The sequence below is a fragment of the Gopherus flavomarginatus genome, chromosome 1 (assembly GCF_025201925.1).
Source record: "Gopherus flavomarginatus isolate rGopFla2 chromosome 1, rGopFla2.mat.asm, whole genome shotgun sequence".
Lineage (NCBI taxonomy): Eukaryota > Metazoa > Chordata > Testudines > Testudinidae > Gopherus > Gopherus flavomarginatus.
The window spans coordinates 188,414,187-188,432,513 of record NC_066617.1 but is presented as its reverse complement, the minus strand read 5'-3'; the positions used below and the strand labels follow the sequence as shown (position 1 = coordinate 188,432,513).

The following is an 18,327-nucleotide window of genomic DNA, read 5'->3' as shown; positions in this document are numbered from 1 at the left end:
GGACCTGTGGCACTTCCTGCTGCCCCCATTGGCCTGGGATGGTGAACCGCAGCCAGTGGGAGCTGCAATTGGCCAAACCTGCCACCATGACAAGTAAACAAACCAGCCCGGCTCACCAGGGTGCTTACCCTGGCGAGCTGCATGCCAGAGGTTGTCGACTCCTGCTTTAAGAATATATGTATAAAAAGTTTGTGAGGTCTTGTACTACATTCATGGGGGCTGTAGAAATACCTGAGATGAAACTGAGATGTCAAAATCATGACAGCAATGCAATACCAACCCTTGTATTCAATTTTTATCAATAATGGTTAAGAAAAGAGGGGTGATTATAAAATCATAGAATATTGAGGTTGGAAGTGACATCTGGAGGTCATCTAGTCCAACCTCCTGCTCAAAGCAGACCAATTCCCAACTAAATCATCCCAGCCAGGGCTTTGTCAAGCCTGACCTTAAAAACCTCTAAGGACGGAGAGTCCACCACCTCCCTAGGTAACCCATTCCAGTGTTTCACCACTCTGAGTGAAGAAGTTTTTCCTAATATCCAACCTAAACCTCCCTCACTGCAACTTGAGACCATTACTCCTTGTTCTGTCATCGGGTACCACTGAGAACAGTCTAGATCCATCCTCTTTGGAACCCCCTTTCAGGTAGTTGAAAGAAGGTATCAAATCCCCCTTCATTCTTCTCTTCTGTAGACTAAACAATCCCAGTCCCCTCAGCCTTTCCTCATAAGTCATGTATTCCAGCCTCCTAATCATTTTTGTTGCCCTCTGCTGGACTCTCTCCAATTTTTCCACATCCTTTTTGTAGTATGGGGCCCAAAACTGGACACAGTACTCCAGATGAGGCCTCACCAATGTCGAATAGAGGGGAATGATCACATCCCTCGATCTCCTGGCAATGCCCCTACTTATACAGCCCAAAAGGCCTTTAGCCTTCTTGGCAATAAGGGCACACTGACTCATATCCAGCTTCTCATCCACTGTAACCCCTAGGTCCTTTTCTGCAGAACTGCTTCCTAGCCATTTGGTCCCTAGTCTGTAACGGTGAATGGGATTCTTCTGTCCTAAGTGCAGGACTCTGCACTTGTCCTTGTTGAACCTCATCAGGTTTCTTTTGGCCCAGTCCTCTAATTTGTCTAGGTCCCTCTGTATCCTATCCCTACCCTCCAGCGTATTTACCACTCCTCCCAGTTTAGTGTCATCTGCAAACTTGCTGAGAGTGCAGTCCACACCATCCTCCAGATCATTAATGAAGATATTGAACAAAAACAGCCCCAGGACCGACCCTTGGGGCACTCCACTTGAAACCAGCTGCCAACTAGACATGGCGCTGTTGATCACTACCCGTTGAGCCCGACGATCTAGCCAGCTTTCTATCCACCTTATAGTCCAATCATCCAGCCCATACTTCTTTAACTTGTTGTCAAGAATACTGTTTTTAGACCATATAAAAAGTTTTGCTAAAGTCAAGGAATAACACATCCACTGCTTTCCCCTCGTCCACAGACCCAGTTATCTCCTCATAAAAGGCAATTAGGTTAGTAAGGCATGACTTGCCCTTGGTGAATCCATGTTGACTGTTCCTGATCCACGATCACTTTCCTCTCCTCTAAGTGCTTCAGAATTGATTCCTTGAGGACCTGCTCCATGATTTTTCCAGGGACTGAGGTGAGGCTGACTGGCCTGTAGTTCCCCGGATCCTCCTCCTTCCCTTTTTTAAAGATGGGCACTACATTAGCTTTTTTCCAGTCATCCGGGACCTCCCCCGTTTGCCATGAGTTTTCAAAGATAATGACCAATGGCTCTGCAATCACATCTGCCAACTCCTTTAGCACCCTCGGATGCAGTGCATCCAGTCCCATGGACTTGTGCTTGTCCAGCTTTTCTGAGTAGTCCCAAACCACTTCTTTCTCCACAGAGGGTTGGTCACCTTCTCCCCATACTGTGCTGCCCAGTGTAGCGGTCTGAGAGCTGACCTTGTTTGTGAAGACGGAGGCAAAAAAATCATTGAGTACATTAGCTTTTTCAACATCCTCTGTCACTAGGTTGCCTCCCTCATTCAGTAAGGGGCCCACACTTTCCTTGACTTGCTTCTTGTTGCTAACATACCTGAAGAAACCCTTCTTGTTGTTCTTAACATCTCTTGCTAGCTGCAACTCCAGGTGTGATTTGGCCTTCCTGATTTCACTTCTGCATGCCTAAGCAATATTTTTATACTTCTCCCTGGTCATTTGTCCAATCTTCCACTTCTTGTAAGCTTCTTTTTTGCGTTTAAGATCAGCAAGGATTTCACTGTTAAGCCAAGCTGGTCGCCTGCCATATTTACTATTCTTTCTACACATTGGGATGTTTTTTTTCTGCAACCTCAATAAGGATTCTTTAAAATACCGCCAGCTCTCCTGGACTCCTTTCCCCCTCATGTTATTTTCCCAGGGGATCCTGCCCATCAGCTCCCTGAGGGAGTCAAAGTCTGCTTTTCTGAAGTCTAGGGTCCGTATTCTGCTGCTCTCCTTTCTTCCTTGTGTCAGGATCCTGAACTCAGCCATCTCATAAAATTTGAGGAATGAATGAAATAAACTATTCCCATGAATTCACACAGAGTAATAAAGGAACCCAGATTTCTGCATCTTCCCTACATATGCCATTACAAAAAACTTTTAGTTAAGAAGTTGCCATGTAAGCACACAACACTAGGTTTCTGGTGCATAACTCACAAGAGCAAAACTTGAGATCACACTTGCCAGACTAAATATCATCCTGTTTCTTCCTCTAATCTAATAATAGAAGGAAGGGGAAATATTTTCTGCTAAGAACACTTTTGCTACAGCTGCCTTTTGTTGCTGAAAACTGACAGCATGTGTTAAATTACCCAGTAGGTTGGAGAACACTGTAAAATTGAATTCAATAAAATGGAAAACAGGCTTCACATGGGAATAATCAGTGAAGGGGACCAATCTTAATCTGAAAAGCAAAGAATATGGCCAAAAAATTCATAAACAAGTAAATTACAGAAAATGCCAGTGTCGTCTGTGAGAAAGGCGTAATAGAATTTAAGTGTAGTCGGGATGTACTTCATACTTGTTCAATAAATGTAAGTATCTCACTTCACATATGGTGCACATGCATAAAGGTGTTTCTTTAAATCTTGGTATAGTATATTATGGTTTCATTCCTAATTACAGGAGAAACAACTGCTTTTGTTTCTGTAACTCCTTATTAAAAACCAATTTATACAGTGCCTGCAGGAAGTAATTCATGAAGAATATGGGCAGCGTATAAATCAATGTAGGCTTTAAACTTTCAGCAGACATTGCAGTGCAGTAAAACATTGAGAGCTCAATGAGAGAACTATCAGTTTAATATTTCCCTATTCTGACTCTCTACATTGTTTTTTTTTTTCCTTGTGAGGTATCTGAATGATTTGACAGTAAGACTGAAAATCCAGTTCACGACAAACAATATTTATTACAATCAAAACAATCTCCAGTCAGTTCTCAGCCCACAATGAGACACCAGTTTTCAGATGTTTTGGAAAAAGTTCATTTTTTACATACTTCCAGTATTTGCCAGAGAGAGATGGCTTTATTGGAAGCAAGAAGTATTGGCATATATAGAATACACCCTCTCTTGGAAACTATTTCCAGTCTGTCTGAAGTCCTGCAAGCTACTCCATGCAAGCTGACCCCTATGCGCACACACAGCCCCATTGATTTCAGTAGGGTGGCATTTGGATGGAAGGAATGAACTTGCAAGATTAGGGACTAATTTTACACTAAGGCTATTAATATAACCTGGATAATATTTTGCATTTCATCTATCTTATTATAAACCATTGAAATGAAAATTTTGGCTCCAGTCTTACAAACACTTAATCATATTAATTAAATGTATGCATTGTGAATTCTCCCATTGGAGTTAATGGAACTGTTCATGGTGAAGATAGTGAAGCACCTACACAAATCTTTGCAAATCTGGGGCAATGATGATTTTTTGGTGTCATTCAGTTAAAACTGTACTTTACCAATAGGCCATGATTCCTCTGATATGTAAACCACAGAATTTGTAGCTCTGCTTCTGACCTGTTTTTTAAATTTGAGGAAGTGATGTACATAGAGGATAACTGATTAGCCCATCTATAAAATGGGACTCGTGCTTCATTGTTTCATGGGGAGGTTGAGTCTTAATTTATTAAAAGCAATTTCAGATTCTCAGACTAAAGTCACTCTAGAAGTGTGTTTTTTAAATTATTATTTAAGAATGATAATCAAAATGTTTCATCCCAAGCAACGAAAGGCTGTTCTGTAAATGGAAACTTCCTCTTGGGTTCAAACAATTTAAGATTATAGCAATCAGTATGGCAGTCAGTCCTTAGAAAATTATTCTTGCATGTGGTTCCTCCACAAGGTAATCAAGTAGTTGTGTGCATTGTTTCACATAAACCAGGAATACTATTTAGAGTGTTGTTTGGAGATCGTGAGTTAAATGCGAAGACCTGGGCAATCTGCATATATAAAACAAATGTTTTCATAATATGAAAAATGAAACCATTCTTTTCCTCACAAGATTGCATAATTTCAAGATCATCATCCATCTGTGTGTCTTTTTTTTTTCATTTTGCTTACGTTAATAGCTTTATTTTGCAAGTGAATGTTTTTCTTTTTCTTTCCAGCAGCAGGTGAAAGCATTCATAAATCTGTCCTGAACAGTTGCCAATGAATATTCATATTAGAAATGTCTGATTGCAGTACTTTGATATATTTTTTGATTGTACCAGGAGAAGAAACTTTAGACTTGTTTCTTGTTTCATAAAGTATTCTAATTGGTACCTCTGCTTTGGACTGCTGACTAAGTGAATATAAATGGAGGCATCAAATCACTAATTTGAAATATAAGTTACAAGCAATGCACTTGGCTTTTTTTGTTTTGGTTTTTGGTTTTTTTAAAAAAGGTGTCTGACAAAATGGCTAAGGAGGGAATCCGATTTCTTCACTCCTAAACTTTATAATAGGCAAATTTGGCAAGTAACTAAGAGCAAAGCTCAAATTTCTGGGGTTCAGTTGTGCCAAGTGTTGTCCATAAATTTGGATGCTTATGTGTAGTATCTGAAATGCTATACATTTTTAGATGCTGCACATCTGTCTAGCAGCCCTGCTTCCTCCCTGCAATTGTCTGACAGCACAACCCAGAATGCCTTTCAGAGGCATCATAACAGGCTCAAATTTCCCTGTTCTCTGCAATTGTCTTAGTCTCCCATCCCACAAATAGACAGCAAGTTTTTCAGAGGAACATAATTAGCCCTCTCCATCTTTTCTTAGCAGGATAACATTCAGAAGTGAGACCTGCAACTCTTTCCCACTGTTAATATGGGCCACTGGGTTGAAATGTTGGATGGAGGGACGTGGAGTTTAATCCATGCAGTTGGGATTTGTTTGCCATTCCAATAATTCTCCCATTCTCCATTGGCCCAGCTGTTTCAGTCACCAGAGGGAAAGCAAGGAACTAGTTTGTAAAAGGTTATTTTTCAAAAATCTGGAAGGTATGGTGGCTCAAATACGTGTTGTTTTTTTTTAATGTAATGGGTCACTCATGCTATGTGTTTTCATTAGCTTTCTACTATTCTTCCTTTTAGCTCTATCCCAGAGGCAAAACATTGGAGTCAATTTTTATTAACCATAAGAATCTTTTCTGCTTCTTGCTACGAAAATAAACTTAAATTTTAAATTCTCGACCAGATGTCTAGAGGCTGACACTGTTTTGTTTTTCCTCAGTCAAGAGAACAGAAATGAGGCTCTTCTTCAAAAGAAGCTGAAGGGACTGTTGTGATAATTGGGCCTACAAATTTACCCTAATTGTTAGCTCAACTGTAAATAGTGAGTACAGGTTCATAAGATGTCACTATAACATATAAACAACAAATGTCAATGTGAAAAGGTGCAAAAAAAGACAAAAAGGCCTATTAATATAACTCAAGGACTATGTTAAGAGATCATTTTTGGGAAACAAGAAAGGAGTAGAACCAGAAATCCCTGAAATCAAAATTGGTGTGTAAGAGATTGGACCTAGTTGGTGAACAAAATAATGAGAGGGTGCGCTATTCCCAACACCACTCCCTTTTTGGGCCCTTAAAAATTTTAGGGGGGAGAAATTGGTCACTGCAGTGAAGTTTACCATCATCTGTGACCCTGGACCTTCTTCATCCTATTACAGAAAGATCAGACCAAACTAAAGAGAGTGAACCAGGTGCTGCCACCACCTCCACCAGCTGAAACCTAAACGCCACCTGGAAGGTGTGATTTTTTTTTTTCTTGCCCACCTTATTTTTCCTCCTTTTTCCTTTTCCTTTTCCTTTCCCACCAGGGGGGAGGGATAGCTCAGTGGTTTGAGCATTGGTCTGCTAAACCAAGGGTTATGAGTTCAGTCCTTGAGGGGGCCACTTAAGGATCTGGGGAAAAAATTGGTCTGGCTAGTGAAGACAGGGGGCTGGACTCAATGACCTTTTGAGGTCCCTTCCAGTTCTAGGATATTGGTATATCTCCACTTATTGCCATTACCTTACCTTCTCCTTCCTATTTCTTTCCTTCTCTTTAGTAAGAGTGTCTAGTTGTCCCAGACTGCATATTTGGCAATGCTGCTGTATGTGTGTGAGCAGAGAGGCAACTAAAAGCAATGCCCTAAACTAGGGGTAGTCAATAGACAGACTGCCAGATGCTGAGCAGAGGAGAGTGTGGGTGGGGTATGCCCACAGATTTCTCATAACGCCTCTGATGGGGATGCCCAGAAGCTAGGAGGCAGTGCTCTCTCTGTCTTTGCAGTGGGGAGAGAGGAAGCAGCTGGCTCCTGGCAGAGCTCCTCCCCTGCCTAACTTGGACTGCTTCTCCTCCTTACCTGCTGCCTCCTCTTCTGGGTGTCCCTGCCAGAGGTGTCCTGAGAAATCTTTGCGGGTGGGGGTGGGAAAGACACACGTGATGCCTCAGAACCTTTCATTTGGGCTCCCACCTACTAACCACAGCTATGGCCTCTGCATGCGGGCTGAAGCTGAGGTGGGGCTGGAGTCATGTCCACTCTCCAGCACAGGATCCCTGAGTGGCTGCTTGTGCTCCAAGTGGTTCCCAGAGGTGCCTCTTCTCCCTCCTCCTGAGCCTTGTGCCCTCTGCCCCCTGAGCCGTCCGCAAACCCCCCATCCTGGCCTCATGTCCTCCCCACCCCCCTGTTCTTTGGGGCTAGTCCACAGAACCCTATCCAGCCCCACCCCCTGCCACAGTCTGCCTCCACTCACCCTCTTCTGCCACATCCCGGCCTCCCCACATCTCCCCAGGGCTACTATCTGGAGTCTTTGGTCTCTCCCAGCTACCCAGAGCATCCTTCCTGCTGCTCTGCTATCCCAGCCCACTAAGGGGCATTGCAGCATTAGCTGGATCATAGTCCAATAGCTTCGTGTCCTGGCTCTGAGCCCTAAAGCAGTCTCACGCACTCACACCCTGCCTTGCTGCCAAGATCCCAGCCCATACCCATTCCTCTTCCCCCACTGCCTCCATCTCTGCTACTCGGCTCAATTGGGATCATGGAGGAATGTTTCAGGAGGGGTACAGGACATGCACAGTGGTTCAGGTCAGCCCCAGGCATCCCATTTTCAGTTTAGAGAAATAAGGTTACCCTACTCTCTGGGCAGGGTGAGGAGGGAACTTGGAGGGGGGCAATTGGTAGGGCTAGAGGAAAGGAGCTGAGTGGGAATCTGCCCTTTGAGTATATCTTAACCAAGAAATTTGGACCTTGACAAAAAATAGACTACCTCATCTAAATAGTCCAATGCACTGGTACAAGTTTGCCAGGTCTCATATTGGCAATAAAACCATACCTTTTGTTTTTAAGCTGTGAGGTTACAAGAGAGTCAACACCAGAAACATAAGCTTCATTTTCTCTCTCTGCTGTTCTTTTCTCTTTCCTCTTGTGTGTATTTGTCTTGTGTTGTCCTCAGGGAATCTGGATTGGACTTTAATAACAGAAGCTCTAGCCCACTTCAACTAACTACTACTATCCTCAGAAAATACACTTATCTTTGATGCCTCTAAGAGCCTGTCAAGCAGTGGATTTTTTTCCCCCTTTATAAATTATCTCCAGTGAAAGGGAACAAGGGATAGTGTCAAAATGAAGCCTTATTTAATATGTAACATTTCAAATGTTTCATAACTGTTTCCCCCCTTATTTTCTGTTTCTTTAGTAATGGGCTAAAAAGACTTTTCAAAGTGATTGTCATTTCATTAAGCAGGCTGAGGTCTCTGTATACCGAGCCTTGTTTAAAACTGTTGAATGTGAGACAGTGAATGGGTTATGGTGACACCTGACCTGTGTTTCATCTAAATTAATATAACAGGACCCAGGTACCTAAATCAAAGTGGAATTCAATGAGATTTTAGCACCTAACTCCCTTAGGCTTCTTTGGAAATCCCAGCCTTAATTCTTTTCTCCTCACTGAGGTCAACAATCTATATGAAGGCAGGCAGCAATAACTCTTGAGTGTTTTGGGTTGTTTTTTTTTTTTTTTATTCAAGCGATGATGTAAAATTTTCCTGTGACAATGTGAACTGCTAGTCCACTGAACTGATAAGAGCCAAACGAATACCTAAACACATGTCATAACATTTCTTCCCAGATCTGGACCTTAGTGTCCAAAATATGGGTGTTAGCATGAAAACCTCCAAGCTTAGTTACCAGCTTGGACCTGGTATTGCTGCCACCAGCTAGGAATTATACAGTGCCTAGCTCACTGTGGTCTCCCCAAAACCTTCCCTGGGGGACCCCCAGACTCAGATGCCTTGAGTCTTACAACAAAGGGAAATAACCCCCTCCCCTTGTTTCCTTGTTACTTCCTCCCAGGCTCCCCTCCCTGGACGACCCTAGGAGATTCCTTGCTTCCAGTCCTGGAAACACAAGTACCGAGAGATCTAATCTCTCTTCCCCCTCACCCAGAGGGTATGCAAAGTCAGGCTTAGTAAATCTAACACAAAGAGATTTTCCCCCTGACTTCTTCCTCCCACCAGTTCCCTGGTGAGCTGCAGACTCAATTCCCTGGAGTCCCCACTAAAGAAAAGCTCCAACAGGTCTTAAAAAGAAAGCTTTATATAAAAAGAATGAAAAAAGGACATAAAAGGATCTCTGTAGTAAGGTGACAATATACAGGGTCAATTGCTTAAAGGAAGAAAATGAATAAACAGCCTTATCCAAAAAGAATACAATTTAAAACATTCCAGCAACTATACACATGTAAATACAAAAGAAAACAATATAAACCTATTGTATTACTATCCTTGTACTTACAACTTGGAAACAGAAGATTAGAAAGCCAGGAGATAGAAAAATCACTCTCAGAGCCGAGAGGGTCAGACCCAAGACAAAGAACTCACACCCAAAACTTCCCTCCACCCAGATTTGAAAAAGTCTTGTTTCCTGATTGGTCCTCTGGTCAGGTGTTTGGTTCCCTGTGTTAACCCTTTACAGGTAAAAGAACATTAACCCTTAGCTATCTGTTTATGACAACACACATTTGTGAAAGACAAAGTTTGGAAGTAGTTTCAGAGATTATTTCCTCTAAGTGAGACAGTTCCTTACAGAGAAAACATTGTAGCTTTGGCCATGGGATGTGCTTTACTGATGAACACGAAGTGCTTCATGGGCGGCAGGTGTTGTAGGTGTGGGGGAGGCTATGCCTCCCCAAACAGCCTAGTGTGGCTCTGCCCCCAGGCCAGGCTCCCTCCTGCAGTTCCCAGCGCTCTGCCTGGGCGGGCGTGCAGGCTGGCCTGCCTTCCACTCCTGCAGGTACTCAGGGCAGCTGATGCTGTGGTTGCACCCCCCAGAACACCAGGGGTGTCTGGCCCAGAGTACCAGGGCTGGTACCTCACTGCCTGGTGCTGGGGCTCTGGGCTCCAGGCTCCTGCAGGAGACGGGGGCAGAAGGGGAGGGATGGGGTCTTGGGCACAAGGGGAGGGGATAGGAGCTAAACTCACCCAATTGCAGGGTCACCAGCTGCCCATGAAATGCTTACTCATGTTGTCTTTTTTAATATTTCATTAATTTCTATTGATGTAGCACCTGGAACTGCAGTCATGGGTCAAAGGTCAGCACAGCAGGTTTAAGTGATTTGCCCAGTAACATACAGTACATCAGCAGCAAAGGTGGGAATAGATTCCAGATTCCTTGACACCTCTGCTCTACTCGCTAAGAAATACAAGTTTCATAAAATAAGTGATATTTCAGAACTAATTTTTTGTTAAGTAATCTTTTGCTTGCTGTCTGATCATTTGGCCCTCATACAGAAAGAGAATGCATCACAGGCTCTAAAGAATTACCCATTGCAAAAATCTGATTATTTTAGAGTTAAAATATGCATTCAGCCTTTTCATAGCTTTAGAATGATTTTGTTTAACCATACTAGCAAAATCTTTTTTTTTTTTCAGCTTAAAAATGAATAGATAGTCCAAGTGTAAAGACTTAACAGGTTATGATGTATAAAATAGTTCTAACCTAGGCCCTCCAAAATTTAGATTCCTCTCTACATTTATGGAATTTAAAAACACTTGTCCCCCAACATTTTGTAATATCCTATCTCTTCAGTCTGGAATATTTCCTAATGGAAGTTGAACTGTGCGATACTTCACCACCACCAATGATAAGAGACCTGGAATACACTTTTTAAACACAACCAGGTGACTTAAGAGTCTCTCTCATTGACTTTCAATTAGACTAATCTCCTAAATCCCCAAGTGACTTTTAAAAACAGGTTTTAGGCAGCTGAGTCACTTAAACACTCTTTAAAAATATTTCCCTGAGACAAAAATGTAAAATCAAGGGCACTTTTTTCATGCAACAAGATGAGATGTTAAGACTAGCTAATATAGGAAGCATATGCATGATAGAGTAGTGTGTTTCTGTTCAAGTAACTGCATGCCTAATTATGGTTTACGTAATGTGATTGTGACCATTGATCAACCTACCTATTTTTTTAGAATTTTCTTGTCTTTGATTAGGATTTTTAATGTTGTGCTTGGTAGCAGTGTGTTTGTGAATTGATGCAAAATGTTGAGTTTTGCTCATGTCTGAAGTGGGAAAAATCCATGCATATGCAGAACTGGAAGTATCACAGGATTATTGGAAACTAATTGCTGCTAACGTGTGCTTGACACATCATAGGGTCCATAGGGGAAGATACCAAGCGTACTTCTTATGACACTGAAAACATAGTAATTCCCAGGAACTATAGTAACGGGACACTGTAAGCAGCTAGGAATACTTAATGTGAGCAACTAGAGTCTTGAAATCTCCCGAAGGACGATCAACACTTTACCTTCTCCTCTCAAGCAGTTTGTGTTCTACACAGAAAAGCTTTTCCAAAGCATCTGAAGTAGATGAAAAGATGAAAAGATGACTGCTTCTAGAGTGGTGGTGGACAGCATTTCAGAGGGGTCTGAGCAAGGCTTGTTTATGTGTAGCTCAGGAAAAAATGTGAACTTGAGCTGCTTGCTGTACTAAAATAGGGCTGGCTGCAGCCTGTCAAATGAAATCTTTTCCCACCAGAAAATGGTGGTTCATCAATCAAACTTTTCAGGGAGAGTGCGGGGGAGAAACACTTTGATGGAATCTTAAACTATTTAAAATTAAATATTTTTGTCAGGTTGTGTCCTCCTGAGTCATAATAATACCTTAGTGGAACTGTAGTTCCAGCTCTCTTAGAAGCTCTGCTCCCAGGCAGACTACTCTTCCCATGGTGCACTATAGTCTCCAGCTCTGGCTGATGCAGAATCATGGGACAAATACCAAAAATATTGGAATTTTCTGTGGGATAGAAATTGTTTGTTGATCAGTTCTATGCTCAAGATTGTTAATTAAAATTTGATTCAGTTCAACTACCCTGTATTAAGATTTTAAGAGCAATATCGTGTTTATGCAAGTTGGACTAAATTCACCTCTAATACATCTCAACTGAAAAGTGAGATTTTTGGGTTCATTTTCTTGAATATATATTTTCTCTCATGGATCTGCAAATAAGACTCTTCCGTCATAGTAAATCTGTCTAGGCCATCTTTAGAGTTTGTCTCTAGTTCCAAAGGAAGGCAATGAGGAGTCATGGAACAGGAATGCATTGCTGAGCTGCTAGTTTCAAAGAGGGATGTAGAATCATACTATCAACCCTAGAGAGTGTCCTGATACACACTCTGGATGGGCTGAGCACTGAAATGGACATAGACCAAGGCGGCAGAAGCTAATTAAATATATGAGTGACTTTTCTGGTACTGTTGTATGCCCATCATATTGCATGTGTCAGGACTGTAGTATTCACAGACAGAGTGTTGGTCTTTTTCCAAAAGACACTGCACAGGGGAGGCAGTAAAAATACTATAGCATGAAAAGCTAATTTTCAAAGATGGCCAGATTTCAAAGAATAGTGTGAAATCACAGTGCAGCATTTGGAAGTTCCAATTCTTAAATGAGAAGTATTGGGGAGCTGATCTTCATGATAACTCGTTGGCTGAACTTCTCTGTTGGAAAGCTTTGACCAATATCTGTTGAAGCATGGCAAAGAATAGAAAATGTAATGGAGGGGAATAATTTTTGTGGGAATAAATTCACAGGGTGATGCTGCTCTTTGATTAGGTGGAGTTCTGCATTTTATTATGAAAAGTCTAACAAATTCAAAAAGTTAATTTAACTGATTAGTCATCCAAAAACTCATAATGGAATTGCCTTATTTGCTGTTCACAACTCATAATTCTCCAAGTTTGTCCTCCAGTGTGAGAGCAGAACAATAATGTGATTTAGGTGACCAAACCAAACTGGAAAAAAAAGGTGCACAAACAGCCTAGAGGCTAAAATATATGTTGACATAAGCCATTAGGATACATATGAATAACTAATATTCTAACCGAAGCTGGGATTGTGAATAGAAACAAGGACTCATATAATCAGATAATTCATTTACAGTTGTTAATGTGACCTGCTCATTTTTTAATTTCCTTCTTTTTAAAAGTATAGGTCAAACTTCAGATGACTCTGCTATGCCTAACTCAATGATAGGACCCAATCTGGACCTTTCTCCTGTTTGCTGAATTTAGGTCCTGATCCAGTGCCAAATATTGCATTTTTCAGTCATAGGATTGGGCCCACTCTAACACAACTTCAGTTTCAATAACAGGATTTTAATTTTTTTCCCTCCCTATGCAGTAGACAAATACACAAGTCTCTCAATAGATCCTTTCTTTTAGGTTTCAAGTAAATAGCACTGTAATAGCTTCTATTTGATCTTTCAGTACCAAAAACTATGGCTATATGTTTCACTCCATTTCATTGGTTCAAAGGAAGAAAAGTCTGGGGTTTTCAAAGTGCCTCCAGACTCCAAGTTGTGAAAAGTGTTCTTTTGATTTTAATGATCCAGAACCAGCAGTGCAGATCTAGTTTGAATCTCATTACTCATTACACTCCACTCCACTTAATAATGCATTCTTTTCCAAAATAGAAGAATTATAAATTTGTCATAGACGTTTCCCTGTTAAAACTCTATTCAATTCTCAAAGGGTTGTGCTAAAAGAGTGAAGCAGATTGGTTTTATTTACATCATTATACAGTCAAACATTTTTTCCATGATAAAATTTGTGTTTTAGTTAGTCATTTTGTATGTTGTAATATTTAGGATGTTCACAGCCTGGTTGTGGGTCTGTTACTTTGGGATACTGATTCTTTGCTCTTGATGTTGTGGTTTTTGATACAATCAGTCCAGCTCAGACACTGTGATGGAAATCTCTTCTGTACTGTCATGAAAGTAGCTGTGATTTCCATCCTCCCAACTTCTATACAAGTCTGAAGGAATTAATGTTGAGACAGCTCTACCAATCTGTGTAAAACTACTGGAATGAGTATAGTTCTGGCATTTTTCATGTACAGAGAATGTTTTCAGTTTTACTAGGATTTGTTTAGCTAAAGTATGCTGGTTTTAGTAGTTTGACTAAAGTCAAATGCAATGCATATAGTTTCCTAACAAAGGCTGGATTCCATAGGTGAAAAATTCTGTGGTAAACAGGCTTCAGCATATTCAACATATCGTAATCAGAGGGAAAATTAGGTCAATAATACTTCTAGATGCTTTAAGATGAACTTTCACATAATGCATCAATCCATAATGCAATAAGCCCATCCAGCGAGAGAAAATTTAAGAAAGAGGAAAACTTACTGTGAACATTGGGGATGGGGTACGCAACTTTTTGAGGGTGAGATGTATTGGGCTCAATAATATCGTCCCCAGGGCAATGATGATCTTTTAAAACAACACTGGATGAAACATGAGAAAATAAACCTCAGAGAACAACTCTGCTTTGGCAGGAAGATGAACTGAATGATCTAATACTGATTTTACTTTTCTAATGTAATGAAATTGTTCACCGTGACACATGTTGGAGTACATTCAGTTGACCTTTTCATTGTTACTGTATGATGCTATATTCTTTATCTGCTCAAACTACATAGCTTTCAAAATGGATAAATAACTTGTAGGAAAGTGTGTGATCAGTGAACTTGAAGATATCTTGTTACCTGAAGTGCATACATCAATATGCTTTTACTAATACCTACTTGAAATGGCTGTATACTGCTGGATATTGAGTGTTTGCTCAGGGTTTCTATTGAAGAGTGATTTTGAAATGTATATTTAACCCACTCCCTTTCCATGAATACTTTGGCCAAGTTTGTGGCTTAACCCTGATAACACAATTTGGAAAATCAGGAATGAATGAGAAAAGCAATAGACTTTAACATGTATAATCAGATTGAATGAATGACTGCTAGAAGAGGATCATTTTCATAATCTGTAGAAATTATAAGTACCCGCACCTGCACATCTCGACTTCCACTCTCCAATTCATCAAGAATTTCTCAAGTGTCTGATCTGGTTCAGTCGTTTAATGAATTGTGTTAATCATTCAGCCATTCCTACTGGTTTTACAGTGCGGAATTATTCCATGACTTCAACTTATGTAACTAATGAACCATCTTATTGACAGCTAGTTACTGATTAAGAATCTACCTGGAAAAAAATACCTTAAGTGAAGCCATTACTAAATCTCACACACACACACACACACACACACACACACACACACACACACACACACACACACACACACACACACACACACACACAAATGTGCATACAAAATATACCTTTCAAATATCCAGCTGAAAATAGAATCTTCAGGGTTTATAGGTCACTTTCACTCCTACTTCTCCTAATTACTTTATCTATGTGGGTCATGCCATATATTCAATATAAGATCAAGTACAAAATATAAGACCTATACAAAAGTTTTGCAGTACCTAGGCGCAGTAAAGGGTATTAAAAGGAGAATGGAATCAGGCCAGCATATTGTAGTAGTATCATCTTGTAGTAGTCAGGTACACATTTTAGATCTAATCTAGAGCCAAATTTCCCCTAATTTCTGGCTCATAAGCTCAAATAATAACTATAGAACTGATCTTCACTAAATGAATATTTGAACAATATTTAAAATGTATGTGTTATGCTTTCTAGAGCTTCATGAGTAATGCATATTGTGATAAAGTTCCTCCTCTTCCTTGATGGGTCCTGCACACAGATAGCTAAGGGTTAATATCTCTTTCACCTGAAGCACCTGACCAGAGGACCAATCAGGAAACCGGATTTTTTCAGTTCTTTGTGGAGGGAAGTTTGTGTCTGAGTCTTTTGTCTGTCTGCCTGCTTTCTCTGAGCTTTGGAGAAGTAGTTTCTGCTTTCTAATCTTCTGTTTCTAAGTGTAAGGACAAAGAGATCAGATAGAAAGTTATATGGTTTCTTTTCTTTGGTATTTGCATGAATATAAGTGCTGGAGTGCTTTGATTTGTATTCTTTTTGAATAAGGCTGTTTATTCAATATTCTTTTAAGCAATTGACCCTGTATTTTGTCACCTTAATACAGAGAGACCATTTGTATGTATTTTTTCTTTCTTTTATATAAAGCTTTCTTTTTGAGACCTGTTGGAGTTTTCTTTTCTGGGAAATTTCAGGGAAATTGAGTCTGTACTCACCAGGGAATTGGTGGGAGGAAGAAATCAGGGGGAGATCTGTATGTGTTGGATTTGCTAGCCTGATTTTGCATTCCCTCTGAGTGAAGAGGAAAGTGCTTTTGTTTCCAGGACTGGGAACGGAGAGGGGGAGTCACTCTGTTTGGATTCACAGAGCTTGTGTCTGTGTATCTCTCCAGGAGCACGTGGAGGGGGGAAGGGAAAAAGGATTATTTCCCTTTGTTGTGAGACTCAAGGGATTTGGGTCTTGGGGTCCCCAGGGAAGGTTTTTCAGGGGGACCAGAGTGCCCCAAAACACTCTAATTTTTTGGGTGGTGGCAGCAAGTACCAGGTCCAAGCTGGTAACTAAGCTTGGAGGTTTTCATGCTAACCCCCATATTTTGGACGCTAAGGTCCAAATCTGGGACTAAGGTTTGACATGGTGTGCAGCGGTGGGATAGAATCCAGAAGCCAGTAGGAATATTATATTTTTCTTTTCTCTGCTAGGGACTTTTTAGCAGAGAGGGTTTGGTTTTCAAAGAAACCAGAGAGAATTTTTTTTTCTGCTCTCTCTGGCAGCTTGTGGCTTGCATATTAAGCAAGAAGCCATTAAGGAGCTGTTACAGGTCTTTTGTCATGCAATAGCTCTCCCATTGAGAGTCATTACCAGCACTATATACATGCAAATAAAGTGGTTTTTCAGGTTTACTTAACATTGAAGATTAGCTGTTGCTAGGCAGACTTCAGGAGGCAACAGAGAACCTGCAGTTCTGAAGATAAATACCGGAGGGAACCCCAACACAAGAAAACAGGAACCATGACTTCTAAGGCAAAAATTGAGGCCGAAGAACAAATCAAAGAAGCTGAACACAGGCGAGAGATGGAAAAACACAAACAGGAACTAGAAATAAAACAAAAAGAGATGGAGCTGAAAGAAAAGGAAGAAAGCATCAAACTGGCAGTCTACCAAAGAGAACAGGCAGCCAAAGAGGCAGCACACAAAAGAAAACTAGAAGAAGAAGAGGTGGCCCACCGAAGGAAACAAGCAGAAGAAGAGGCGGCCCACCGCCGAGACATGGAAAAACAACAAAAAGAAATGGAAAAACAACAAAAAGAAAATGAAGAGACGGGAAAACAGAGAAAACATAAACTGGACTTGGCAAAAGCTGGACTGCATGTGCCAGCCAACCCTAACAACCCGACGCCAATTATTGCTCCACAGCACAGGAAATTTCCCACCTACAAGGCAGGTGATGACACCGAGGCCTTCTTGGAAAATTTTGAAAGAGCCTGTCTTGGGTACAGCATCCCCGAAGACCAGTACATGGTAGAATTAAGGTCACAGCTCAGTGGACCTTTAGCAGAGGTGGCAGCTGAAATGCCTAAGCAGCAAATGAATGACTATAAACTTTTTCAAACCAAGGCCAGATACAGAATGGGGATAACCCCAGATCATGCCCGTCGGCGCTTCAGAACCCAAAAGTGGAAACCAGAGGTGTCATTTCCCAAACACGCCTACTACGTTGCAAAAAACTATGAGGCCTGGATAACAGGACACAACGTTCAAACCTTGGAAGAACTGCACCTCCTCATACAAATGGAGCAGTTCTTGGATGGTGTTCCTGAAGACATTACACGGTACATACAAGATGGAAAACCCAAAGATCTCGCTGAGGCGGGGGAGATTGGAGCCAAATGGATGGAAGTGGCAGAAAGCAAGAAAGCTACTGTCAAGGGGAACGAATACCCCAGGGGGCACACCGACCATAAACCCTACAACCGAGGACAGCCAAAGACCCCACATACAACCCAAGTAAAGCCACAGACGCCCTACTCTTCCACCTCACCAGTCTCCAGTAACTCACCTCGGCCCAGTGACCCATCAGATGGAAGATGCTTTAAGTGTAATGAACTGGGACATATCAAGGCCAACTGTCCAAAGACCACCAGGCGAGTGCAATTCATTAGACCACCATCACACCAAAGATCCCCAGGCCCAGATGCCTCTCAAATACCCTTGGAGCGAAGGGAAAATTTGAGAGTGGGCGGAAAGAAGGTTACTGCGTGGAGAGACACGGGGGCACAAGTGTCAGCTATCCACCAATCCTTCGTTGACCCCAAATTCATCAACCGAAAGGCCAAAGTTACAATTTACCCCTTCATGTCACAAGCTGTAGACTTGCCTACAGCTCAACTGCCTGTCCAGTACAAAGGCTGGTCAGGAATGTGGACTTTTGCAGTCTATGACAATTATCCTATCCCCATGCTA

The 18,327-nt window shown here is 41.3% G+C and overlaps 1 protein-coding gene across 21 annotated transcripts in view; it reads left to right on the top strand.

Annotated features, from left to right (window-relative positions):
* Positions 1 to 18,327, top strand: part of ROBO2 (roundabout guidance receptor 2) — a 1,593,247-nt gene that overhangs the window by 833,101 nt on the left and 741,819 nt on the right. The gene's annotated exons all lie outside the window — the stretch shown is intronic.